Source organism: Bos grunniens, chromosome 5, assembly GCF_055505025.1.
Source record: "Bos grunniens cultivar Pamir isolate PY7600 chromosome 5, Bosgru_T2T1.0, whole genome shotgun sequence".
Taxonomy (NCBI): domain Eukaryota; kingdom Metazoa; phylum Chordata; class Mammalia; order Artiodactyla; family Bovidae; genus Bos; species Bos grunniens.
Genome location: NC_141169.1, coordinates 34,924,256 through 34,951,732, shown reverse-complemented (window position 1 = coordinate 34,951,732; position 27,477 = coordinate 34,924,256). Strand labels below are relative to the sequence as shown.

The window sequence follows — 27,477 nt, the reverse complement described above, 5'->3', positions numbered from 1 at the left end:
GCTCCTTGTTTTCAAAATGTGCTTGTCTCCTTGCTGCACTATGCCACTGTCAATATTACTAGCTGCATTACTTATATTCTAATTTATAAAACTGTTATCTCTTGCAATAACCAATGCACAAATCAGGCCTCCAACAAAACGTCTATGGCTAAATATTTTGGGGAAATAACTGTAATAGTGGGAGTCTAGGTATTGGAAGAAGCAACAAGGGAAAATGTTTCCTGAATAATATTAATAGTTAGAGTCTACAAAGAATTTTAATTATTGATGGGGCCTAGTCCAAAATTTAACACCTAGAATGACATAGTAAAAATTTTCACCTGATTTGGGATGAGCCTCGCAGGGCTATGGGACAAAATCTGATCATGGAATGTCTCCCAAATATTGGTCAAGTTCCTGACCAAGAGGGGAGGATCTGAGAAATGGAATATTTCCTACAAGCCCTTTAAAGTAAGCCAATGAGCTCAAGGAAGGGGAATCAGAGAGCAGTCACTCCCTATAGTGAACCATGAGGAAACTCTAAGAATGCAGAATTACAGGCCCCAGATAGTTGATTATAAATATATATATATATGTAAGTGTTTTAATGAGCCCTGACTCTTGCATCTTCCCATGGATAGAAGAGCGCTAAATTTCTTGAGATGCTGCCTCTTGGGTTTGAAGCTCAATATTTCTAAGTCTACATGTATAAAGTGAACACTTATCCAAGAGGAACAAAGGAAGACAAATCTCAACATCTGGAAAGCTGTCATTAATGGCAGACACTCCCAAAAAGATCCTTCTGACACAGCAATTAGAAGGGTCATTGTCCCTTTTCCCACAAGATTGTGGAATGGACTTTTGACAGCACGGAATTGTATCCAGCAAGAGTAGATTTTGACTCCTGCATGCTAGATCTATCTTTTGTCGCTTTTTTGGTTATAATCACACATAGTGGCATGCCTTGCACATGGGCTTCCCTTGTGGCTTAGCTGGTAAGGAATCCGCCTGCAATGCGGAAGACCTGGGTTCAATCCCTGGGGTGGGATGATCCCCTGGAGAAGAAAGGAAAGGCTAAGTTCAGTCACTCAGTCATGCCTGACTCTTTGCAACCCCATGGACTGCAGCACACCAGGCTTTTCTGTCCATCAACAACTCCCAGAGTTTGTTCAAACTCATGTCTGTTCAGTCAGTGATGCCATCCATCCATCTCATCCTCTGTCATTCCATTCCCCTCCTGCCTTCAATCTTTCCTAGCATCAGGGTCTTTTCCAATGAGTCAGTTCTTCGCATCAGGTGGCCAAAGTACTGGAGTTTCAGCTTTAGCATCATTCCTTCCAAAGAAATCCCAGGGCTGATCTCCTTCAGAATGGACTGGTTGGATCTCCTTGCAGTCCAAGGGACTCTCAAGAGTCTTCTCCAACACCACAGTTCAAAAGCATCAATTCTTCGGTGCTCAGTTTTCTTTATGGACCAACTCTCATATCCATACATGACTACTGGAAAAACCACAGCTTTGACTAGATGGGCCTTTGTCAGCAAAGTAATGTCTCTGCTTTTTAATATGCTGTACAGGTTGGCCACAGCTTTTCTTCGAAGGAGAAAGCATCTTTAAATTTCATGGCTGCAGGTATCATCGGCAGTGATTTTGAAGCCCAAAAAACTAGTCTCTCACTGTTTCCACTGTTTCCCCTTCTATTTGCCATGAAGTGATGGGACCGAATGCCATGATCTTAGCTTTCTGAAAGTTGCGTTTTATGCCAACTTTTTCATTCTCCTCTTTGACTTTCATCAAGAGGTTCTTTAGTTCTTCGCTTCCTGCCATGATGGTGGTGTCATCTGCATATCTGAGGTTATCGATATTTCTCCCAGCAATCTTGATTCCAGCTTGTGTTTCATCCAGCCCAGCATTTCACATGATGTACTCTACATATAAGTTAAATGCTGGGAAAGGCTACCCATTCCGGTATACTGGCCCAGAGAATTCCATGGACTGTACAGTCCATGGGTTCACAAAGAGTTGGACGCGATGAGCCACTTTCACTTTCACTTTCAATGGCATGCCTCAGGAAACTCTGCCCCCTCTTCCTGACCCGTAGATTAAATGCTTTTGTTTAGTTCACAGGGAAATAATCTGACCCTGCCCATCTATGAATAACTATAATAAACTAACACATTCCCTTGTGTAAGGCTTGCCATTCTAGGAGATATTTAGAAGAATAAATGGTCTTTTAACTTTGTTTCCACACTTCCCCCCCATCTCAGATCCATAAAAGAACCTGGCATCCAGACCTTGACAAGATGGTTATTTTGAGGCATTAGTCTGTCACGTTCTCTGTTAGCCAGTTCTTTCCAAGTAAAGTTGTATTCTTTGCCTCAACACTTTGTCCCTCTGATTCATTGGCTTGTCACCCAATGACTCTGCCTGTCTGCAGAGTGAGCTTGGTCTCAGTAACAGAACCTGTGGAACAGTACAAAACCCTAACATTCACAGTGAGAACTTAAGCAAGTGAGGAAAATAAGTTTGGGACGGCAAGGGGATAAAGAAAGGACAGGAAAGGAAAGGAGAATAAGAAAAAGAAATAAATGCTGGAAACTCCCCAATTTGTTGAAAGACATAAACGTCTATATTCAAGGAGCTCACAGACATCACACAATTTAATTCCAATGAAATTCATTACTGGACAAATCACAGTCAAACTGTTGAAAATTACAAAGGAAAAATTTTACAAGTTGACTGAAATAATAATACGTTATTTATGAGGGGAAAGGAGGTTAATAATTTGAGTAACTTATTTCTGTCAGAAACAACATACACCAGAAGTGAAACAGCATTCTTAGTTTAAAATGGAAAAGAATTTTAAGAATCCAGAACCTTCCAACTGTGAAATTATCCTTAGAGAACAAATATGGAATCAATGAAATTGAAAACAGAGAACCAGGGGAAAAAAAAAATCAATAAAACCAAAAGCTAATTCTTTCAAATGGTCAATAAAATTGAAACCTCTGGGAAGACTAATTTAGAAGAAGAGCACTGAATAGACCTGGTACTATTTAAAGAAACTGAATTTGTAGCTAAAAGTCTTCCGAAAAAGAAACCTCCAGGCCCAGCCAATTTCCCTTGTGAGTTCTACTACGCATTTGAAGAAATAACACAATCTACTTCCCAATTCATTTCATAAGTCCAGCATTAAAAATCAGACGAAGACAGTACAAGAAAAGAACAAATTGAATTTCACCAAAATAATCTACAATGCATACATTTACACAATGGAATACTACTCAGCCACAAAAACTAATGAACTGGTGGTTCACTCAACCACTCAGAAGAATCTTAAAGGTAATAAACTGTGTTAAAGAAGCCAGCCTCAAAAGGTTACATACTACATAACTGCATTTATATAACATTATCAAAACAGCAAAATGTAGTACTAAGGAACCGTTATCAATGCCTGCCTGGGTTAGAAGGTTAAACTACAAACACAGCACAAGGGAGTTTTCTGGGGGTGATGGAACCATTCTGAATCCTGAGACTGGTGGTTGTAATAAAAAACCTATACATGCAATAAAATTCACAGAACTACATACCACAAAAAGGTCCATTTTATTATATGTTAATAAATGTCAAAACGTTTTCAAAGGTAAAGACTACCATGAGAGAGCAATTATGGGCTAGAATATCAATTTTTTTCAACAAAGGTACTGTTTTCGCTGAAAACTTCACTCATACTCTCAGTTTTTAATCACCAACACAGAGATCACCCAAATTACACAGCCACATTTGGGCTTGAGAGGAGCTGGGTTCCTGCATTTCTATAGCACGGAAAGGTCTCACAGACAGCACATATCTATTGCTTTGGAAGACAGAGATTAAAAGCAACAGATGCAACTTTGCAACCCCTCTAAATCCTAAGACAGAACTGTAAGAAGAGATTCGTTCTAAGGCCTTAGTGATTGTATAGAGCGAGCAGACTTTTCATTGTATGCAGGAAGACAAGCACTATAGCTGGCTCTTAGCTGGGTTACTCTTACTGATAGCTGTTCACTCTATGAGAAGAATATTCCTACAATGCAGTATTTTATCTTAAAAAAAAAAAATGAGTGCCTTCTACATACCTGGATAGTTTACCACAAAGAGTTTGATAAAGATACTGTAATGTATGACAGGTTTCCACTATATCTCCAAATAAGAAACAATTCTACAACAGTAGCATGTTATATGTCCTCCAATAACTTCAATACATACTTCGGCAATTCTTCTCTAATAAATCCGAGCCTTGACTAAGATATGAAGGAAGGAATAGAAGGAGGAAGTAATTATGTAATCTTCATTTGTCCTTGAAGATTCTCACCTCTATTTTCTCAAATCTATTTATTAAAGCATTAATTTAAATGATAAACGCAAACCAAAAGCTCTTAGATGTTTTGTTTCTTTCCATTAGCCATTCCTCAACATTTATTACCAGTCCACTGAAGGCATGAGTCTGGAAAAGTAGAGTTTACATTTAGAAGACTAAACCTGAGAAATCTGTATGCAGGTCAGGAAGCAACAGTTAGAACTGGACATGGAACAACAGACTGGTTCCAAATAGGAAAAGGAGTACGTCAAGGCTGTATATTGTCACCCTGCTTATTGAACTTATATGCAGAGTACATCATGAGAAACGCTGAGCTGGAGGAAGTACAAGCTGGAATCAAGATTGCCGGGAGAAATATCAATCACCTCAGTTATGCAGATGACACCACCCTTATGGCAGAAAGTGAAGAGGAACTAAAAAGCCTCTTGATGAAAGTGAAAGAGGACAGTGAAAAAGTTAGCTTAAAGCTCAACATTCAGAAAACTAAGTTCATGGCATCTGGTCCCATCATGGGAAATAGATGGGAAAACAGTGGAAACAGTGGCTGACTATTTTTCCGGGCTCCAAAATCACTGCAGATGGTGACTGCAGCCATGAAATTAAAAGACGCTTACTCCTTGGAAGGAAAGTTATGACCAACCTAGATAGCATATTGAAAAGCAGAGACATTACTTTGCCAACAAAGGTCCGACTAGTCAAGGCTATGGTTTTTCCAGTGGTCATGTATGGATGTGTGAGTTGGACTGTGAAGAAAGCTGAGCAGCAAAGAATTGATGCTTTTGAACTGTGGTGTTGGAGAAGACTCTTGAGAGTCCCGTGGACTGCAAGGAGATCCAACCAGTCCATCCTAAAGGAGACCAGTCCTGGGTGTTCACTGGAAGGACTAATGTTGAAGCTGAAACTCCAGTACTTTGGCCACCTGATGCTAAGAGCTGACTCACTGGAAAAGACCCTGATGCTGGGAAAGATTGAGTACAGGAGGAAAAGGGGACAACAGAGAATGAGATGGTTGGATGGCATCACCGACTCAATGGACATGGGTCTGGGTAGACTCCGGGAGTTGGTGATGGACAGGGAGGCCTGGAGTGCTGCGGTTCATGGAGTCCCAAAGAGTCGGACACAACTGAGCGACTGAACTGAACTGAACTATTAGAGAGAAAAAAAAAAAAAAAACCCAAAAAGAATAATGCAGTTTTAAAGACAACTCACAACAAACCTCTCAGGAGAACTACAGGAGCTCTTGGGATCAGTAGCAATGTACCCTTATATCTGTAAGCAGAATGACCAAGAGGAAAGCGAATCCTGAGAGGGAGCATGGAAGTAGAGAAAGAATTACTATCTTTTTATACTTTTCTTCTAACCCCAAATAAGAAAACTAAACTATTTCTTTAATTTAACCTTTAATCTACCTTAGAGAGACTCCTGAATTAAAATGGTAACCCCAGTCTACCTATTTCCATAAAAGATGGGAAAATTATGTAAAGCACAGGAAACATTTGCAAATAAATCCCAAGATTAAAGGAAAGGAAACACTGACAATAAAATACCATACACAAATGCTTGTTAGAGAGGAATGGAAATGGATTTCATCTATAGCAGTGGGGGAGGGAGGAGGACAAAGTTCAAAACATTGCTTCTGAAATACTGCTCAGTTCTGTTTAAATAAGACTTTAAAAATTACGTTACAGAATTTCAACTCCATAAATTAGTCTCAAGCACAGACACTAAATGTCATTCCTTGACCAGTTCCTCAAGGAATGTCACTTTCTTTGTACTAATCCCTTCCAAGTTGGTATAAGTTGCTATAGTAAAACTAATACAGATGGGAGGGGGTGGGGGGAACTGTTTTGTGCAGTACAAAGGACATCCTCTCTCTCTATTCTAGCATGCCTATTGTCTGACTTTCTTAAATTCAACCTAAGTAGCTATCTCAGAGATAAACAAAATTTTATTCTGTTACATTAAGTGTATTATCAATGTTATCAGATCAATTTTTCACATGTAACTTAAAGCAGCATTTCACAATACTACTCCTATGATACAGTACTATTCTAACTTAGAAATATATTACTACATAGTATGAAAACTTACTTAAAAAAAAAAAAACACCACACACTCCTCCATGCTGGCATCAGGCATGGCAGATCCTGGGATTCTCTCTGCAATGTAATCTTATTACAAATGCTTCAAAAACCCCAAGAACTCGACTTGACTATGCTTTTCACACAGCTTCTAGCCATTACTTTCTGATATGTCATAAGTTATTTAACTCTTACAGTAGTTTGTGGACGATATCTCCATTTTACATACAGTGAAAATAAGTAACTTGTCTGAGGTCACAAAGCCAGTGGTTAAGTAGTAGGACTAGAACTCACTAGCCCTTTGCCAGAAAATAAAACAAGTATCAATCCAAGTCACTAGACATTAAAAATATTCAAGCAATGAGAAGCACTAACACATTTAATGACTCAAATGACTACAAAACTATTAAGCTGTTATCTGCGCTATTTGCGAGATAACCAGGATCGAGTACCATGCACCACACCTTAAAGTAAGTACCCAATAAACACTTTTGAATGAATGAATTATAAATATGTATAACAAACCTGTTTAACTCAATGAAATCACAGCCTTGTCTAACTCGATGAAACTATGAGCCATACTGCGTAGGGTCACCCAAGACGAACGGGTCATGGTAGAGAGTTCTGACAAAACGTGGTCCACAGGAAAAGGGAATGGCAAACCACTTCAGTATCCTTGCCTTGAGAACCCCATGAACAGTATGAAAAGGCAAAAAGATAGGACACTGAAAGATAAACTCCCCAAGTCAGTAGGTGCCCAATATGCTTCTGGAAAAGAGTGGAGAAATAGCTCCAGAAAGAACAAAGAGGCTGAGCCAAGCGAAAACGATGCCCCATTGTGAATGTAACTGCTAATGGAAGTAAAGTCGGATGCTATAAAGAACAATACTGGACAGGAACTTGGAATGTTAGGTCCATAAATAAGGTAAATTAGAAGTAGTCAAACAGGAGATGGCAAGAGTGAACATCGACATTTTAGGAATCAGTGAGATAAAATGGACAAGTTCAGTTCAGTCGCTTAGTCGTATCCGACTCTTTGCGACCCCATGAATCGCAGCACGCCAGGACTCCCTGTCCATCACCAACTCCCGGAGTTTACCCAGCCTCACGTGCATTGAGTCGGTAATGCCATCCAGCCATCTCATCCTCTGTCGTCCCCTTCTCCTCCTGCCCCCAATCCCTCCCAGCATCAGGGTCTTTTCCAATGAGTCAACTCTTCCCATGAGGTGGCCAAAGTATTGGAGTTTCAGCTTTAGCATCAGTTCTTCCAATGAACACGCAGTACTGATCACCTATAGGATGGACAGGTTGGACATCCCTGCAGCCCAAGGGACTCTCAAGAGTCTTCTCCAACACCACAGTTCAAAAGCATCAATTCTTCAGTGCTCAGCTATCTTTACAGTCCAACTCACACATCCATATATGACCACTGGAAAAACCATAGCCTTGACTAGATGGACCTTTGTTGGCAAAGTAATGTCTCTCCTTTTTAATATGCTGCCTAGGTTGGTCATAACTTTCCTTCCAAGGAGTGTCTTTTGTTCATGACAGCAATCACCATCTGCAGTGATTTTGGAGCCCCCAAAAATAAAGTCTGACACTGTTTCCACTGTTTCCTCATCTATTTTCCATGAAGTGATGGGACCAGATGGCATGATCTTCGTTTTCTGAATGTTGAGCTTTAAGCCAACTTTTTCACTCTCCTCTTTCACTTTCATCAAGAGGCTTTTTAGTTCCTCTTCACTTTCTGCCATAAGGGTGGTGTCATCTGCATATCTGAGGTGATTGATATTTCTCCCGGCAATCTTGATTCCAGCTTGCACATCTTCCAGCCCAGCCTTTCTCATGATGTACTCTGTATATAAGTTCAATAAGCAGGGTGACAATATACAGCCTTGACGTACTCCTTTTCCTATTTGGAACCAGTCTGTTGTGCCATGTCCAGTTCTAACTGTTGCTTCCTGACCTGCATATAGGTTTCTCAAGAGGCAGGTCAGGTGGTCAGGTATCCCCATCTCTTTCAGAATTTTCCACAGTTTCTTGTGATCCACAAAGTCAAAGGGCATAGTCAATAAAGCAGAGAATGATGTTTTTCTGGAACTCTCTTGCTTTTTCGATGATCCAGCAGATGTTGGCAATTTGATCTCTGGTTCCTCTGCCTTTTCTAAAACCAGCTTGAACATCTGGAAGTTCATGGTTCATATACTGCTGAAGCCTGGCTTGGAGAATTTTGAGCATTACTTTACTAGTGTGTGAGATGAGTGCATTTGTGCAGTAGTTTGAGCATTCTTTGGCATTGCCTTTCTTTGGGATTGGAATGAAGATGGACCTCTTCCAGTCCTGTGGCCACTGCTGAGTTTTCCAAATTTGCTGGCATATTGAGTGCAGCACTTTCACAGCATCTTCTTTCAGGATTTGAAATAGCTCAACTGGAATTCCATCACCTCCACTAGCTTTGTTTGTAGTGATGCTTCCTAAGGCCCATTTGACTTCACATTCCAGGATGTCTGGCTCTAGGTCAGTGATCACACCATCGTGATTATCTGGGTCGTGAAGATCTTTTTTGTACAGTTCTTCTGTGTATTCTTGCCACCTCTTCTTAATATGTTCTGCTTCTGTTAGGTCCATACCATTTCTGTCCTTTATTGAGCCCATCTTTGCATGAAATGTTCCCTTGGTATCTCTGATTTTCTTGAAGAGATCTCTAGTCCTTCCCATTCTGTTGTTTTCCTCTATTTCTTTGCATTGATCACTGAGGAAGCCTTAAGAACAGTATGAAAAGGCCATGAAGAGTATGAAAAGGCAAAATGTTGGACACTGAAAGAGGAACTCCCCAAGTCGGTAGGTGCCCAATATGCTACTGGACATCAGTGGAGAAATAACTCCAGAAAGAATGAAGGGATGGAGCCAAAGCAAAAACACCACCCAGTTGTGGATGGGACTGGTGACAGAAGCAAGGTCCGATGTTGTAAAGAGCAATATTGCATAGGAACCTGGAATGTTAGGTCCATGAATCAAGGCAAATTGGAAGTGGTCAAACAGGAGATGGCAAGAGTGGATGTCGACATTCTAGGAATCAGCGAACTAAAATGGACTGGAATGGGTGAATTTAACTCAGATGACCATTACATCTGCTACTGTGGGCAGGAATCCCTTATAAGAAATGGAGTAGCCATCATGGTCAACAAAAGAGTCCGAAATGCAGTACTTGGATGCAATCTCAAAAAGGACAGAAGGATCTCTGTTTGTTTCCAAGGCAAACCATTCAATATCATGGTAATCCAAGCCTATGCCCCAACCAGTAAAGCTGAATAATCTAAAGTTGAAAGGTTCTATGAAGACCTACAAGACCTTTTACAACTAACACCTAGAAAAGATGTCCTTTTCATTATAAGGGACAGGAATGCAAAAGTAGGAAGTCAAGAAATACCTGTAGTAACAGGCAAATTTGGCCTTGGAGTACAGAACGAAGCAGGGCAAAGGCTAATTGAGTTTTGCCAAGAGGGTGTTTGGTCATAGCAAACACCCACTTCCAACAACACAACAGATGACTCTACACATGGACATCACCAGATGGTCAACACCGAAATCAGATTGATTATATTCTTTGCAGCCAAAGATGGAGAAGCTCTATACTGTCAGCAAAAACAAGACCGAGAGCTGACTGTGGCTCAGATCATGAACTCCTTACTGCCAAATTCAGACTTAAATTGAAGAAAGTAAAGAAAACCACTAGACCATTCAGGTATGACCTAAATCAAATCCCTTATGATTATACAGTGGAAGTGAGAAATAGATTTAAGGGACTAGATCTGATAGAGTGCCTGATGAACTATAGATCATGACACTGTATAGGAGACAGGGATCAAGATCACCCCCATGGAAAAGAAATGCAAAAAAGCAAAATGGCTGTCTGAGGAGGCCTTACAAATAGCTCTGAAAAGAAGAGAAGTGAAAAGCAAAGGAAAAAAGGAAAGATACAAGCATCTTAATGCAGAGTTCCAAAGATTAGCAAGGAGAGTTAAGAAAGCCTTCCTCAGTGATCAATGCAAAGAAATAGAGGAAAGCAACAGAATGGGAAAGACTAGAGATCTTTTCAAGAAAATTAGAGATACCAAGGGAACATTTCATGCAAAGATGGGCTCGATAAAGGACAGAAATGGTATGGACCTAACAGAAGCAGAAGATATTAAGAAGAGGTGGCAAGAATACACAGAAGAACTGTACAAAAAAGATCTTCATGACCCAGACAATCACGATGGTGTGATCACTCACCTAGAGCCAGATATCCTGGAATGTAAAGTCAAGTGGGCCTTAGAAAGCATCACTACGAACAAATGGACCAGAATGGGTGAATTTAATTCAGATGACCATTATATCTACTACTATGGGCAAGAATCCCTAAGAAGACATGAAATAGCCCTCACAGTCAAGAAAAGAGTCCAAAATGCAGTACTTGGATGCAATCTCAAAAACGACAGAATGACCTCTGTTCGTTTCCAAGGCAAAACATTCAACATCACAGTATCCAAGTCTACGCCCCAACCACTAATGCCAAAAAAGCTGAAGTTCAACAATTCTATGAAGACCTATAAGACCTTCTAGAACTAACACCCAAAAAAGATGTCCTTTTCATCATAGGGGACTGGAATGCAAAAACAGGAAGTCAAGAGATACCTAGAATAATAGGCAAGTTTGGCCTGGGAGTACAAAATGAAGCAGGGAAAAGGCTAACAGAGTTTTGCCAAGACAATGCACTGGTCAAAGCAAACAGCCTCTTCCAACAACACAAGAGGCAACTCTACACATGGACAACACCAGATGGTTAATACAGAAATCAAATTGATTATATTCTTTGTAGCCAAAGATGGAGAAGCTCAATACAGTCAGCAAAAACGAGACCAGGAGCTGACAGTGGTTCAGAGCATGAACTCCTTATTGCAAAATTCAGACTTAAATCGAAGACAGTAGGGAAAACCACTAGACCATTCAGGTATGACCTAAATCAAATCCCTTCTGATTATACAGTGGAAGTGACAAATAGATTCAAGGGATTAGATCTGATAGAGTGCCTGAAGAACTATGGATGGAGGTTCATAACAGTATACAGAAGGTGGTTATCAAAACCATTCCCAAGAAGAAGAAACACCAAAAGGCAAAATGGTTGTCTAAGGCCTTAAAAATAGCTGAGAAAAGAAGAGAAGTGAAAGGCAAATGAGAAAAGGAAAGATATATCCATCTGAATGCAAAGTTCCAAAGAATAGCAAAAAGAGAGAAGAAAGCCTTCTCAAGTGATCAATGCAAAGAAATTGAGGAAAGCAATACAAGGGGAAAGACCAGAGAACTCTTCAAGAAAATCAGAGATACCAAGGGAACATTTCTGCAAAGATGGGCACAATAAAGGACATTATGGACCTAATAGAAGCAGAAGATATTAAGAGGTGGCAAGAATACACTGAAGAACTATACAAAACAGATCTTCATGACCCTGATAACCACGATGGTGTGCTCACTCACCTAGAGCCAGACATCCTGGAATGCCAAGTGGGCCTTAGGAAGCATCACTACAAACAAAGCTAGTGGAGGTGATGGAATTCCAGTTGAGCTATTTCAAATCCTAAAAGATGATGCTGTGAAAACGTCACATTCAATATACCAACAAATTTGGAAAATTCAGCAGTGGCCACAGGACTGGAAAAGGTCCGTTTTCATTCCAATCCCAAAGAAAGGCAATGCCGAAGAATGCTCAAACTACGGCACAATTGCACTCATCTCACACACTAGTAAAGTAATGCTCAAAATTCTCCAAGCCAGGCTTCAGCAATACATGAACCATGAACTTCCAGATGTTCAAGCTGGTTTTAGAAAAGGCAGAGGAACCAGATACGAAATTGCCAACATCTGCTGGATCATACAAAAGGAAAGAGAATTCCAGAAAAACATGTACTTCTGCTTTATTGACTACGCCAAAGCCACTGACTTTGCGGATCACAACAAACTGTGGAAAATTCTGAAAAAGATAGGAATACCAGACCATGTTACCTGTCTCCTGAGAAATCTCTATGCAGATCAAGAAGCAACAGTTAGAACCAGACATGGAAAAACGGGACTGGTTCCAAATCAGAAAAGGAGTATGTCAAGGCTGCATCTTGTCACCTTGTTTAACTTATATGCAGAGTACATAATGAGAAATGCCAGGTGGGATTAATTACAAGCTGGAATCAAAATTGCAGGGAGAAATACCAATAACCTCAGATATGCAGATGATACCACCCTTATGGCAGAAAACGGAGAACTAAAGAGCCTCTTGATGAAAGTGAAGGAGAGTGAAAAAGCTGACTTAAAACTCAACATTAAAAAGACTAAGATCACAACATCAGGTCCTACCAGTTCACAGTAAATAGATGGGGAAACAATGGAAACAGTGAGAGACTCTATTTTCTAGGGCTCCAAAATCACTTCAGATGGTGACTGCAGCCATGAAATTAAAAGACACTTGCTCCTTCGAAGAAAAGCTGTGACCAACCTAGACAGTGTATTAAAAAGCAGAGTCATTAACTTTACTGACAAGGGTCCGTCTAGTCCAAACGATGATTTTTCCAGTAGTCATGTATGGATGTGAGAATTGGACCATAAAGAAAGCTGAGCACCAAAGAACTGATGCTTTTGAACTGTGGTGTTGTAGAAGACTCTTGAGAGTCCCTTGGATTGCAAGAAGATCAAACCAGCCAATCCTAAAAGAAATCAGTCCTGAATATTAATTGGAAGGACTGATGGTGAAGCTAATGCTCCAATGGTTTGGCTACCAGATGCAAAGAACCAACTCACTGGAAATACCCTGATCCTTGGAAAGATTGAAGGCAGGAGGAAAAGGGGACAATAGAGGATGAGATGTTTGGACAGCGTCATTGGCTCGCTGGACATCAGTTTCAGCAAGCTCAGGGAGTCGGTGATGGATATGGAAACCTGGCGTGCTACAGTCCATGGGGTCGCAAAGAGGTGGACAAGACTGAGCAACTGAACTAAAAAACAACCTTAGGTAATATTTAGTCAGCGCATTTGTCAGGCATGATCTTAAATTAAATATATGCATGTTATGTTCCATGGAGAAAAGGCAACACTGCTGAAATGAATAGGAAGACAGAGGTTCTCAGCAGATAAACTATATTTTTTTAAAAAAGAAAGAAAGAAATGAAAATTTTAGAACTGAAAAACACAATGTCTGAAATAAGATCTTAAAAACAGGATGGAAATGTAAAGGAATGAGTCAGTAAATGTGAAGATACAGTATTAGAAATGATCTGATATGAAGAACAGATAAATAAAAGACTGAAAGAAAATGAAGAGTCTCAGGCTCCTATGGACAATATCCAAAGTTCGATTCATGCCCAGAAAAAGGAAAAAGATTGGTACAGAAAAATATATTTGAAGAAATAATGTTCAAAAACACTCTCTAACTTGGTGAAAGGCACAAATTTAAAAATTCACAAAGTTCAGTGTGCATCAAATAGGATTAACTCAAAAGAAAGATCAAAGAAATAAAAATGGAAAAGACATTTCAGTTAAGAAAAACAAAGAGAATTTATCACCAAAAGGGCTACTTAAAAGAAGTGCTTCAGGCTGAAGAGATATGACACAAGAAACAAAACTGAAATTTCATTAACAAAGAACAACAAGAAAATACCAAATATTTAGGAATATATGAGATTTTTTTTCTCCTTTCAAGTCCTTTAAAAAATACATATTTAAAGCAAAAGCTATGTTTCATCCCTAGACCTAACAGAATCATAGACATCAACAAACCTGGAGCACAGAATTAGAGGTAGAGAGAATGATTACTTTATATCAGGAAATGAACTAAATACTCTGGCACACTTCTGCACATTTAAACACCAAGCCACAGTACATTAAAAAAATTAAAACACCTATCAATATTACAACACTGCTTAAAAGGCTTTAAAATCATTCACTAAACAGAGCTAACTTAAAGTTATAAAAGACAGAGATGGAGTTAGGTGCTATTACCACCAGACTCAGGTAAACATTACTTAAAATAGGTGAGGAAACCGTGTGTGTGCTCACTAGGTCAGTTGTGTCCAACTCCCTGTGGCCCCATGAACTGTAGTCTGCCAGGTTCCTCTGCCCATGGAATCTTCTAGGCAAGATACTGGAGTGGGGTGCCATTTCCTACTCTAAGGAATCTTCCTGACCCAGGGATCCAACTGGTGTCTCTTGTGTGTCCTATACTGGCAGGCAGATTCTTTACAACTATCGCCACTACTGATAGTCACCTACGAGAGGTGACAATCAGTATTTGGGATGATCAGCATTCAGAGCCGGGTATGATTGACTCCAAAACCTATATAAACAGAAAACTGATTTTTAACCTTACTGTTAAGATTACAGTAAAAAAAAAAAAAAAAAAACAACCCTCCCTTAAAAGTACATCTGAGGGGTTTCCCTGGTGGCTCAGTGGTAAAGAATCTGTCAATGCAGCAGACACAGGTTGGATCACTGATCTAGAAGATTCCAGGTGCCACAGAGAAAATAAGCCTGTGCACTACAACTACAAAGCCCATAAACCTCAACTACTCAAGCCTAAGCACCTAGAGCCTGTGCTCCACAAAAGAAGCCACCACAACGGAAAGCCCACACAATGCAACTAAAGGGTAACCCCAGCTCGCTGCAACTAAAAAGCCTATGCAGCAACAGAGCTCCAGCACAGCCAGAAATTAATAATTTTTTAAAAATACACCTGAGAACTCTAGGGTAAATAAAGAAATAAGGAGAAAGATTAGTCTTATCACTAAGAGATGTGAGAATCTCAGGAGGGTTTATATTAAAACTTGAGAACAAATCTCTCTTAATTTTCACTAAAATTGTTGGTACAATAATCTTTTGTAATTTACTTGTAAAAACAAGTAAGTATAATCTTTAAAAGTACATATCTGCTGCTGCTAAGTCGCTTCAGTCGTGTCCGACTCTGTGCGACCCCATTGACGGCAGCCCACCAGGCTCCCCCATCCCTGCGATTCTCCAGGCAAGAACACTGGAGTGGGTTGCCATTTCCTTCTCCAATGCATGAAAGTGAAAAATAAAAGTGAAGTCGCTCAGTCGTGTCCAACTCTTCACGACCCCATGGACTGCAGCCTACCAGGCTCCTCCGTCCATGAGATTTTCCAGGCAAGAGTACTGGAGCGGGTTGCCACTGCCTTCTCTGAAAAGTACATGTCCGTATGTTGCAATTCCACCTGGATGTGTTAGAAGCTAAGTCTGTGGGCAAAGTGTCCATACAAGCGATGGTGAGACGGCCTAGAATGAGGTATTAGAACTCAAGCAGAATGGCAAGATGCTCTGCACGAGGTATGAGAGAAGCCTGGAATGAGGACTGCATCCTGGTACAAGGTGTCAGAGCCCTAGTAGAGTGAAAATGTTATGCAAGACAGGGGAGGGAGCAGCAATGGCAGTGGGAAACTGGCTACGTAGCTGGGATTGATCCTATAAGTAAATAACTACGGGTAATGGGAGGTAAGTAATTCCTTTTAAGAAAAGGGAGTTATAAACTTTGAGAAAGAGAAAACTGAAAAAAAAAAAAAAAAAACCTCTGTTTATTGGAAAAACTGGCACCAACTCATGGTTTTTTATATATAGATGAAGATACAAATATAACAACAAAATCTTGGTTTCTGAATACCTTTCTCCACTCAAAGAAACCACACGTTGCAGAAATGGTTGATTTCAGGGCTGTGGCAAGGAAAGTTTAAGGTAAGCCTGGAACATTTTCTTTTCAAAAAGTAAGGAGTGCTCAAAGCAAGTCAGAAGAACACAGAAACTAGCTTGAAGTGGCTTTCACTAGCCAAAGCTGGGACAATCTGAGAATCAACAAACAGCAAGTTTGATAAGGATTGAGCTTAACATAATCTCAAAATACTTTCCCACAAAGTACTTATTAATTACTAAAAAGGAGGGAAACTTTTCAGTAAAGAGGCTTGTGAGATTTCACCTTAAGTGATCAAAATGCACATCATCAGTAAGGGGACAAATAAAACTATGCCATTTGACAGGATGTAACATGAACACAGTATCATCACGGTGGTACTCCTATCAAAAATGCACAATCTGAATCCAACCACAAGGAGACATCAGTTCAGTTCAGTTGCTCAGTCGTGTCTGACTCTTTGCGACCCATGAATCGCAGCACACCAGGCCTCCCTGTCCATCACCAACTCCCGGAGTTCACTCAAACTCACGTCCATCGAGTCAGTGATGCCATCCAGCCATCTCATCCTCTGTCGTCCCCTTTTCCTCCTGCCCCCAATCCCTCCCAGCATCAGGGTCTTTTCCAATGAGTCAACTCTTCGCATGAGGTGGCCAAAGTACTGGAGTTTCAGCTTTAGCATCATTCCTTCCAAAGAAATCCCAGGGCTGATCTCCTTCAGAATGGACTGGTTGGATCTCCTTGCATTCCAGGGACTCTCAAGAGTCTTCTCCAACACCACAGTTCAAAAGCATTAATTCTTCGGCACTCAGCTTTCTTCAAAGTTCAACTCTCACATCCGTACAGGTAAATCCAAATCATTGGACATTTTACAATAAAACTAACCTTTAATCTTTTTAAGTGTCAGGGCCATGAAAATCAATGAAAGACTGAGAAATTGTTCTAGGCTGAAGCAATGTAAAAAGACATTATAATTAAATAAATGCAACAGAAAATTCTGAACCGTATCATTTTGTTACAGAGGAAATCACTAAGAAAACTGGCAAAACCTGGATGACATCTGAGTAGATGGTAGTAATATACCAATATTAATTTCCTAAGCTTAATATTGTTTCTGTAATAGAATGTCCCTGTCCTTGATTGGCGCAATGAGACTACAATCTACAACTTACTCAGTTTTTTGCACTAACTTGGAACTTTTGTGAAAGTTTGAGACTTAAAAAAAAAAAATGATTACCCAAAATATTCCCTTACAGCATCTAAAGCTAGAATATAAGCCAAACAGTACTCCTTTTAAAGAAAATATGTTTCCATCTATTATTATACAGGAAACGACTCTATTATTTATGGGATTCTTTTGATCTATATCTGCACTGTCCAGTACAGTACCACTGTTCTGTTTCCCATTGCACTGACCACATTTCAAATGTTGCACACTTGAACATAGTAGTAGTCACTACTGCTTCAGTTACTATCAACTACTACATAGGGGAGCAGAGATACAGAACACTTTCATCATCACAGCAACATCTACTACTAGACAACACTGATGCAGAGTTTGGGAAGTCAACAGATGTAATATCTAACTAAAGGCCAAAGACTCAGACAGACGTGGGCATAGATTCTTAGCAACTGCTCTCACACTTAACAAGTCATTTGACTTCTCCAGAGCCTCTGACTCCTTTCTGTAAAACAGATTAATGCACCCAGCACTGCAAGGCTTCTGAAAACATCAAATGAAAATTAATACAAAATGTCTAGAACACAGTAGTTGGCACACAGTATATATGATAAACAATAACTGTGGGCAAGAATCCCTTAAAACAAATGAAGTAGGCATCATAGTCAACAAGAGAGTCTGAAATGCAGTACTTGGATGCAATCTCAAAAAGGACAGAAGGATCTCTGTTCATTTCCAAGGCAAACCATTCAATATCACAGTAATCCAAGTCTATGCTCCAACCAATAATGCTGAAGAAGCTGAAATTGAACAGTTCTACGAAGACCCACAAGACCTTCTAGAACACCCAAAAAAGATGTTCTTTTCATTATAGGGGACTGGAATGCAAAAGTAGGAAGTCAAGAAATATTTGGGAGTAAACAGGAAAATTTGGCCTTGGAGCACAGAATGAAGCAGGGCAGAGACTAGCAGAGTTTTGCCAAAAGAAACACACTGGTCATAGCAAAGAACCTCTTCCAACAACACAAGAGATGACTCTACACATGGACATCACTAGATGGTCAATACAGAAATCAAATTGATTATATTCTTTGCAGCCAAAGATGGAGAAGCTCTATGCAGTCAGCAAAAACAAGACCCGGAGCTGACTGTGGCTTAGATCATGAACTCCTTACTGCCAAATTCAGACTTAAATTGAAGAAAGTAGGGAAAATCACTAGACCATTCAGGTATGACCTAAATCAATTCCCTTACAAGTATACAATGTAAGTGACAAATAGATTCAAGGGATTAGATCTGATAGAAGAACTATGGGTGGAGGTTCATGACATTGTACAGGAGGTAGTGATCAAGACAATCCCAAGAAGGAAAATGCAAAAAGGCAAAATGGTTGTCTGAGGAGGGTTTACAAATAGCTGTGAAAAGAAGAGAAGCTAAAGGCAAAGGAGAAAAGAAAACATATACCTATTTGAATGCAGAGTTCAAAGAACAGCAAGGAGAGATAAGAAAGCCTTCCTCAGTGATCAATGCAAAGAAAGAGGAAAACAATAGAATGGGAATGACTAGAGATCTCTTCAAGAAGATTAGAGATACCAAGGGAACATTTCACACAAAGTTGGGCACAATGGAGGACAGAAATGGTATGGACCTAACAGAAGCAGAAGATATTAGAAGAGGTGGCAAGAATACACAGAAGAACTCTACAAAAAAGATCTTCATGACCCAGATAACCACAATGGTGTGATCACTCACCTAGAACCAGACATCGTGGAGTGCAAAGTCAAGTTAGCCTTAGGAAGCATCACTAGGAACAGAGCTAGTGGAGGTGATGGAATTTCAGTTGAGCTATTTCAAATCCTAAAAGATGATGTGGTGAAGGTGCTGCACTCAGTATGACAGCAAATTTGGAAAACTCAACAGTGGCCCCAGGACTGAAACGGACAGTTTTCCTTCCAATCTCAAAGAAAGGCAATGCCAAAGAATGCTCAAACTACCGCACAATTTCACTCCTCTCACACGCTAGCAAAGTAATGCTCAAAACTCTCCAAGCCAGGCTTCAACAGTACATGAACCATGAACTTCCAGATGTTTAAGCTGGTTTTAGAAAGGGCAGAGGAAACAGAGATCAAATTGCCAACATCCGCTGGACCATCAAAAAAGCAAGAGAGTTCCAGAAAAACATGTACTTCTGCTTTATTGACTAAGCCCTTTGACTTTGTGGATCACAAGAAACTGTGGAAAATTCTCAAAGAGATGAGAATACCAGACCACCTGACCTGCCTCCTGAGCAATCTGTACACAAGTCAAGAAGCAACAGTTAGAACTGGACATGGAACAACAGACTGGTTCCAAATCAGGAAAGGAGTACATCAAGGCTGTATATTGTCACCCTGCTTAGTTAACTTATATGCAAAGTACATTATGAGAAACGCTGGGCTGGATGAAGCACAGGCTGGAATCAGGATTGCAAGGAGGTATCAATAACCTCAGATATGCAGATGACACCACCCTTATGGCAGAAAGCGAAAAAGAACTAGATAGCCTCTTGATGAAAGTGAAAGAGGAGAGTGAAAAAATTGGCTTAAAACTCAACATTCAGAAAACTAAGATCACGGCATCTGGTCCCATCACTTCGTGGCAAATAGATGGGGAAACAATGGAAACAGTGACAGACTTTATTTTGGGGGGCTTCAAAATCACTGCAGATGGGGACTGCAACCATGAAATTAAAAGATGCTTGCTCCTTGAAAGAAAAGTTATGACCAACCTAGACAGTATATGAAAAAGCAGAAACTCTACTTTGCCCACAAAGGTCAGTCTAGTCAAAGCTATGATTTTTCCAGTAGTCATGTATGGATGTGAGAGTTGGACCATAAAGAAAGCTGAGTGCCAAAGAAATGATGCTTTTGAACTGTGGTGTTGGAGAAGACTCTTCAGAGTCCCTTAGACTGCAAGAAGATCCAACCAGTCCATCCTAAAGGAGATCAGTCCTGGGTGTTCATTGGAAGGACTGATGTTGAAGCTGAAACTCCAATGCTTTGGCCACCTGATGCGAAGAGCTGACACATCTGAAAATACCCTGATGCTGGGAAAGATTGAAGGTGAGAGGAGAAGGGGATGGCAGAGGATGAGATGGTTGGATGGCATCACCGACTCAATGGACATGAGTTTGAGCAAGCCCCGGGAGCTGGTGATGGACAGGGAAGCCTGACGTGCTGCAGCCCATGGGATCACAAAGAGTCAGACTCGACTGAGCGACTGAACTGAAGTCTCTTCTATAATGTGACTGGATGATTTCTTAACCTTTGATCTCAGTTATTTTAGATCTAGTTAAGCAATTTCAGGAGCATCAGTTTGAAAATAAGCTTACTATCCTGCTTGTTCAAAAGGCTAATGAGCTCCATGTTGTTAAATGCAAAGAAAAATCTTTCTTCTCTTTTTTCTGACCTTGCCATGCAGCTCGTGGGACTTGTTTCCTAACCAGGGATCGAACCTGGGTCCTGGGCAGTGACAGTGAGGAATCCTAACCACTGGACTGCCAAACAATTTCCCAAAGAAAAATCTGTTAGTTCTCACTTTACTCAACTCTGATCATCACTTGACCCTAATGACTACTCTCCCCTTAAAATACTCTCTTCCTTTGGTTTCTGTAATACCCTCAACTCCTATTTCTCTGTCCTTCACAGATTCTTTGGGAGCTCACATTCCTCTAACAACTTTTTTTTTTAAATGTTAGAGGCTACTGTGATTCCATTTTAGCAGCTCTTTTTCCCAAGTTATAGACTTTTCCCTAAACAATTTCATCTATAGTTTCAACTATCTATATGCTGCTGCTGCTGCAGCTAAGTCACTTCAGTTGTGTCCGACTCTGTGCAACCCCACAGAGGGCAGCCCACCAGCCCATACCTCTCCTTTGAAATTCAGAATCAAGTATCTAATTGCCTACAGAAATATCCACGTGAAAGCTCCAAAGCTCAAACCCACTAGTCAGAAGAACCCTGGTCTTTTTTTTGGTACCACCATCAACTCATCCATTTAACTCAGGAGTCATCTTTGAAATTTCTCTCTCCTTCACCTTCAATCCACTGAGTGTGGCCTGACGATCACACGTTTGTCCATCTCCACATTTCTCATCCTAATTCAAGCTATCCTCATCTACTCTGGACTGCTACTGCAAAAGTCTTTACTAATGTCTCCATATCCATTCTTGCCGTCTCTCCTTCCTTTCAATACACATCACCACAATCCTAGTTCTGCCTTCTGGGACTACCAAAAAACAAGACTAACCTGACTTCTAAATGACAACATTTCAAAGAATAACAAAGTTATACCACTCCACTCTTAGCCAAGCATTCTTACTTTTGTCTATATTCTGACAAATCACTTTCAAGATCACATTCTGTCATACTGACACTTAAACTGACTAGATCTTAATGCATGGATATAAGTAATCTAGCAGTGTATACAAAAGAATGAAACTTGCATAGTCTCAAATTTCAAACCACAATTACTATTTTTAATGTTTTTATGTTTTTAGCTGAAAGCACGTTAATATTTGTTAAGTACCTACTATATATAAGACATTGTTCAGTGTTCAGGGACAAAACAGTGACCCAAACTGACAAACCTCATTCTTACAGAACTTGCTTTAAAGAGAAAAATACAATAAACTTAAGTTAGTAAATTATACAGCATCTTAGAAAATGTTAAGTGCTATGGAGAAAAACCTGGCTTAAAAAGGGCTAAGAAATGTAGAAGGATGGCCTGACGCTTTAAGAGTAGTCAAAGAAAATCTCAGTAGTAGAGAAGTGTGGCTAGAGAAACTGAAGTCAGAGAGGAGGAGACTCAAAAAAGTCTCAGACCCTGGCAGACCATAGTAAGAGCTATGTATTTAACTATGACTGAGAAGGGAAGCCATTTGAGAAGAGAAGTGACAGGATCTGATGTATTTTATCAGGATCACTCTGGCTGCTGAGTGTTAAAGACTCTAGGTTAACAAAGGTCATAGTGAAACATCTCAGAATGTTATTCTGTTAAGTGAGAGATGACGTGTTGTTTTTACATTTTATATTGAACTTTTATGTGCACTGCTGCTGCTGCTAAGTCGCTTCAGTCGTGTCCGACTCTGTGCAAACCCATAGACGGCAGCCCACCAGTTTCCCCCGTCCCTGGGATTCTCCAGTTAAGAACACTGGAGTGGATTGCCATTTCCTTCTCCAATGCATGGAAGTGAGAAGTGAAAGTGAAGTTGCTCAGTCTTGTCTGACTCTTTGCAACCCCATGGACTGCAGCAAAGCCAACAACTTAAAAAAAAAAGGAAAGTGAGGACCATAACAATGAAAAGAGGAGCACTGGGAACAGCAATAAAATGATACAGGATATTTTAACTCCAGGCTCTACTCAGTGCTACTAAAAGTTTATCACCATTTATCACTGAATTTCCCAAATTGGGAAAACTCAAGGACGGCATCTACTAGCCAAAGTACTATATTAAAAACTTTTTTGTCAGTTCTGCCTAAATATCTTAGTTCACTAGCAGTATGACAAAGATATTAAAATGTAACCCAAAATGACTGAAAAACACTCAACTCGTAGACACTGTGTGTGTAACAGATTCAAGGTAAAGCTATTAACTTATTCTTTGAGACAGGGGATATAATTAAGATTATTTCACCGGGGAAGTAAAGTCAAGATTCAATTCATATCACTAGAAGACAATGGTAAATGATGGCAGAGCTTATTCTAAAAGGAACTTACAATGAAAATTATTCTAAGGCTGACTCCTCATTATTTTTGTACCTGCCATTCTCCTTGGCTAGGTTTTACAGCTATGTCTCACTGATGAAACAAAAAAAAAGTTTAAGTATTAGGTAGATGAGTAATATAATTCTACACTTTCTAATTACTAAAAGATGCTACTGGTAACAGCACTGATTCATCCTACCTCTGATTAACAGCATAACTTTTCAAGAAAATTGCCTGAAGTACTGGTTAGGGCCCAAAGGATTATAGGGAAGCTGAATGACCCCTGAAAAGTTTCAATGTTAACCCATGAAACCCGTTACTACCACCTAAAAGCATACAAAAATACTCCCCTTAAAAACTTTTCCATGACTTAAGTTTCAAGTAGCATATTTAGGAACAATTTTTCATTTTCTTCCAGTTTTCTTCCCCCTCAACGTAGTGAAAATGTCTTTATAGCATAAGTACACTTGAGTAAGCAGAGATCCAAATCCTACTCTGCCAAAATTTTAAGAGGGACTCAAATTCTCAAGCAGAAAGGTAACTAGCTCAACGTAAAATGTACTGATTACTAAAATACTTGCAAGCACCAAACAAGAAAATATAGTGGAAAAAAAATGCAGTTACAATAAGAATTGCTAATCTTCAAAAAATTCTTCATATTGCATAAACGAAATACAAAGTAAACTCAGATTACCTACACAATAGTAAAACAAAAGAAATCAAAAGACAATTTCATTTCTTCTGCCAGTTCGTTAAAATAACAAAAACTAAAGTCCCACAAACTTTATTGCAGCTCTTAGCAAACAGCAAAAAAGTCAAATGATTAGGCCAACTGCCAAAGAAACAGGGAAGAGAAAGCAATAGTGTGGGAAAAGACTTGATTACCTATCAAAATTTTAATACCAATAAAACACAAAACCACATTTAAGAATGTACTTCAATATCCTGCTGAGGAAGTAGTCATACGCACGAAATCAACTTTTGTTTTATAATGAAAAAACGCATCTATTAAACATGCTTTTTCCAATTTTCACTGAATTTCCCACATTGGGAAAACTGAAGGACGGCATCTACTAGCCAAAGCACTATATTAAAAACTTTTTTGTCAGTTCTGCCTAAATATCTTAGTTCACTAGCAGTATGACAAAGATATTAAAATGTAACCCAAAATGAATGAAAAACGCTCAACTCGTAGACACTGTGTGTATAACAGGGTACAGAAATACTTTGAGAATATTTTAAAATTCCATATTCGTATATAAATTCAACTACTCTTAAATCTGGCGCTTACTTTCAGAACAATTTTTCAAAATGGGGGGAGAGAGCAAGACGGCCAGACATCCCTAAGAAATGTCTTTAAGGAGCGATTGATGGAGCCAAGTTGAGACCTCCCGCCCTCTCATCAGACGGGGAAACTGGTTTAAGAATCGGAGGTGGGAGAAGAGTTTGAAATTCAGAGCATGGGGTAACGCGGATGCTCTGAAACGCCGGCTCTTCCCTAGTCGCGCACTCCGAGAGGTCACCGCGCAGTAAAGTTTGGTTTCACAAACGGGCTTGGACGCTATTGACAAAAGCAAAGTCTCCCAAGTCAAGAGAGCTGGGGCCGGGGAGCGCCCGGAAGCCCAGCAGGACACAGTGCCCCGCAAGGACAGGGTTGGACGTGTGGCGACCCTGCCGCGGAGAACCCTAGCCTCAACCCACTCCCCCAGGACCCCGGGCGGGGACAGGAGCCGCCGGCGGAGGCGGCGGGTAGGCCACAAGGAGGAAATGGGACGGGGTACCGACAGCGAGGCGGTGGCGGCCGACACGGGGCCGCCCTCGCGGGGGTGGCGAGAGGAACTGGGGGCCTCCCCGCCTCGGCCTCCCCCGCCTCGAGAGGCGGCTCCAACTTTCCTCCGAGCGCAGAACGCCGCCTGGGCCGCGCGAGATTCCGAAACTTTGTCCGCCTTCCCATCGCCCCGGGCCCCCCTCTCCCCCACTCCGCCAGTCCGTACACCCCACCCCGCAGCGACAGCTGCCTGCGCCCGTCCGCCCCCGGGGTCGGCCCGTGTTTACCTCAGGCCGAGGTCGAGGCGCAGGCTCCGGCGGCGGCGGCAGCCCCACTGCAGGTCCCCAGGTTCCCGTCACGCCGCCGCCAAGTTCCCCAACATGGACTCCGTCCGCTTCGAGGTATTCCGGGGGCGCTGAGGCGCCGGCTCTGCTGGCTGGCGCGGGAGGTGGCGGCGGTGGAGCAGGGAGCGGACCCGGGCTGCGCTGCTCCGCGCGGCTTGCGCCACCGCTGCTCCCCCTCCCCCCGCCCCGTCTGGCCTCCTCCCGCTCCGCTCCGCGCGTCCCCTTCCCCCTCCCCCGCTCCCCTCCGCTAAGCCGCGCCGCCACAGGTCGGCGCGCTACGGTGACGCCGGCGGCGGCGGCGGCGGCGGACCCTCCGCGCTTTCCCTACTCGCTCGCACTGGCCCTGCGTGCACGACTGCAGCGCTCAACCAGACCTCAGGGGGGCGCTGGCAATCCACCGTTTACGACGGAAGAACGTGACGGGCGGAGTCAAGTCACGCGGCCTGCGAGCAGGAGGGAGGGCCCCAGCTAGTGGCGCGGGCTTCTGGGAAACGTCCTTAACGCCCGGCTCGCCTCCCACGCCGCAGGTTCTGCGCCTGCGCGGCGCGCTGGAGTCAGCTCTGCGTTGCCGGCTGTACACCTCAAGCTGTAGAAGACAGTTAAGAAGGCTCTCGGGGAACAGGACATGAGGTGCTTTGTGCGGCCTTTACTATCCTATATGATATTGAAAACAGTGTTTTGTTGTTTGGCGGTGGATTGAGTTTTCGTCCTGCAGCGTTACCCGCCTGAACTACATCCTGCGGGGAGGCTGAAGTGGCCCCAACTTGTAAGCTCACCTCTTTCTTCCCGCCCAGTGGGCATTTTAAAAAAGCTTTGAAGAGGTATCCTACGTGACTCATCAAGCCTAGGCTTGTCCCCGTATCTAAATTCCCACAGCAAAAAATTAAATGTGATCCTGATCCACTTGGTGGTTCAGTTCAGTCGCTCAGGTTTGTCAGACTCTTTGCGACCCCATAGACTGCAGCATACCAGGCTTCCCTGTCCATCACCTGCTCCCGGAGCTTGTTCAAACTCATGTCCATCGTGGTGGTGATGCCATCCAACCATCTCATCCTCTGTCTTCCCCTTCTCTCCCTGCCTTCAGTCTTTCCCAGCATCAGGGTCTTTTCCAGTGAGTCAGTTCTTCACATCAGGTGGCCAAAGTATTGGAGTTTCGGCATCAGTCCTTCCAATGAATATTTGGGACTGATTTCTTTTAGGATGGACTGGTTGGATCTCCTTGCAGTCCATGGGACTCTCAAGAGTCTTCTCCAACACCGCAGTTCAAAAACATCAATTCTTTGGCACCCAGCTTTCTTTATAGCCCAACTCTCACATCCATACATGACTACCGGAAAAACCATAGTGTTGACTAGCCAGACTTTTGTCCGCAAGTAATGTCTCTCCTAACCACCAAGGTAATTTGGTGGTTAGATAGAGACATGTGATGATTCATTCAAGAATACGTCGTAGACTGCCATATGGAACTTGTGTACCATTACACAAAACTCAATTCTTTCGGGCTTCCCTGGTGGCTCAGACGGTAAAGCGTCTGCCTACAATGTGGAAGACCCAGGTTCGATCCCTGGGTCGGGAAAATCCCCTGGAGAAGGAAATGCTAACCCACTCCAGTACTCTTGCCTGGAAAATCCCCTGGACGGAGGAGCCTGGTAGGCTACAGTCCGTGGGGTCGCAGAGAGTCGAACGCGACTCAGCGACTTCATCGATTCTTTCTCCGTAGGGTCATCAAATCTCTTATTTTATCTCGGATATACCTTTCACGCTGCTTTTTAAGGTCACCAACCCTTTAACCTCATAGTTTATCCTCAGGACAAATCGTCACACTTCTGACTACTCTTCCTGCTCTGGGTGTCCTTCCCCTCGCTTCTATCCGAGGGTCTTTGCACTCCCCCCTGAAGCTCTGTCCCTGGGCCTCTAACTTGGCTCACTCAGATCTCAATCACATCCAGTCTTAGCTCTCACATGTTTTTAGGTCATCTGCCTCCTTCCTTACTTTCTATGGGCTTTGCACTCCCCTAGTCACACTGAGGGCTTCCCAGGTGGCTTCCCAAGTGGCGCAGTGGTAAAGAATCCGCCTGCCAATGCGGGAGACCAAGGAACGACAACGGGTTGGATCTCTGAGTGGGGAAGATCCCCCGGAGGAGGGTATAGCAACCACTCCAGTATTCTTGCCTGGACAATCCCATGGACAGAGGAGCCTGGTGAACTATAGTCCAAGGGGTCCTGAAGAGTCGGACACCAGCACTCCTGGACAGCAGCCTTGCAGAGCCATGCCTGCGATGACTTTCCTTCCTGCTTTTCCAG

General features: G+C 41.8%; 1 protein-coding gene across 6 annotated transcripts in view; it reads right to left on the bottom strand.

The window, feature by feature from the left end:
* SCAF11 (SR-related CTD associated factor 11) overlaps positions 1-25,365 on the bottom strand; it is a 94,274-nt gene extending 68,909 nt beyond the window's left edge. For all 6 annotated transcript variants that reach the window (XM_086399797.1, XM_086399796.1, XM_086399794.1 and 3 more), the window contains exon 1: positions 25,117-25,365. The gene's annotated coding sequence lies outside the window, so the exon portion shown is untranslated. The remainder of the gene's footprint in view (positions 1-25,116) is intronic.
* Between the last annotated feature and the right edge of the window lie 2,112 nt (positions 25,366-27,477).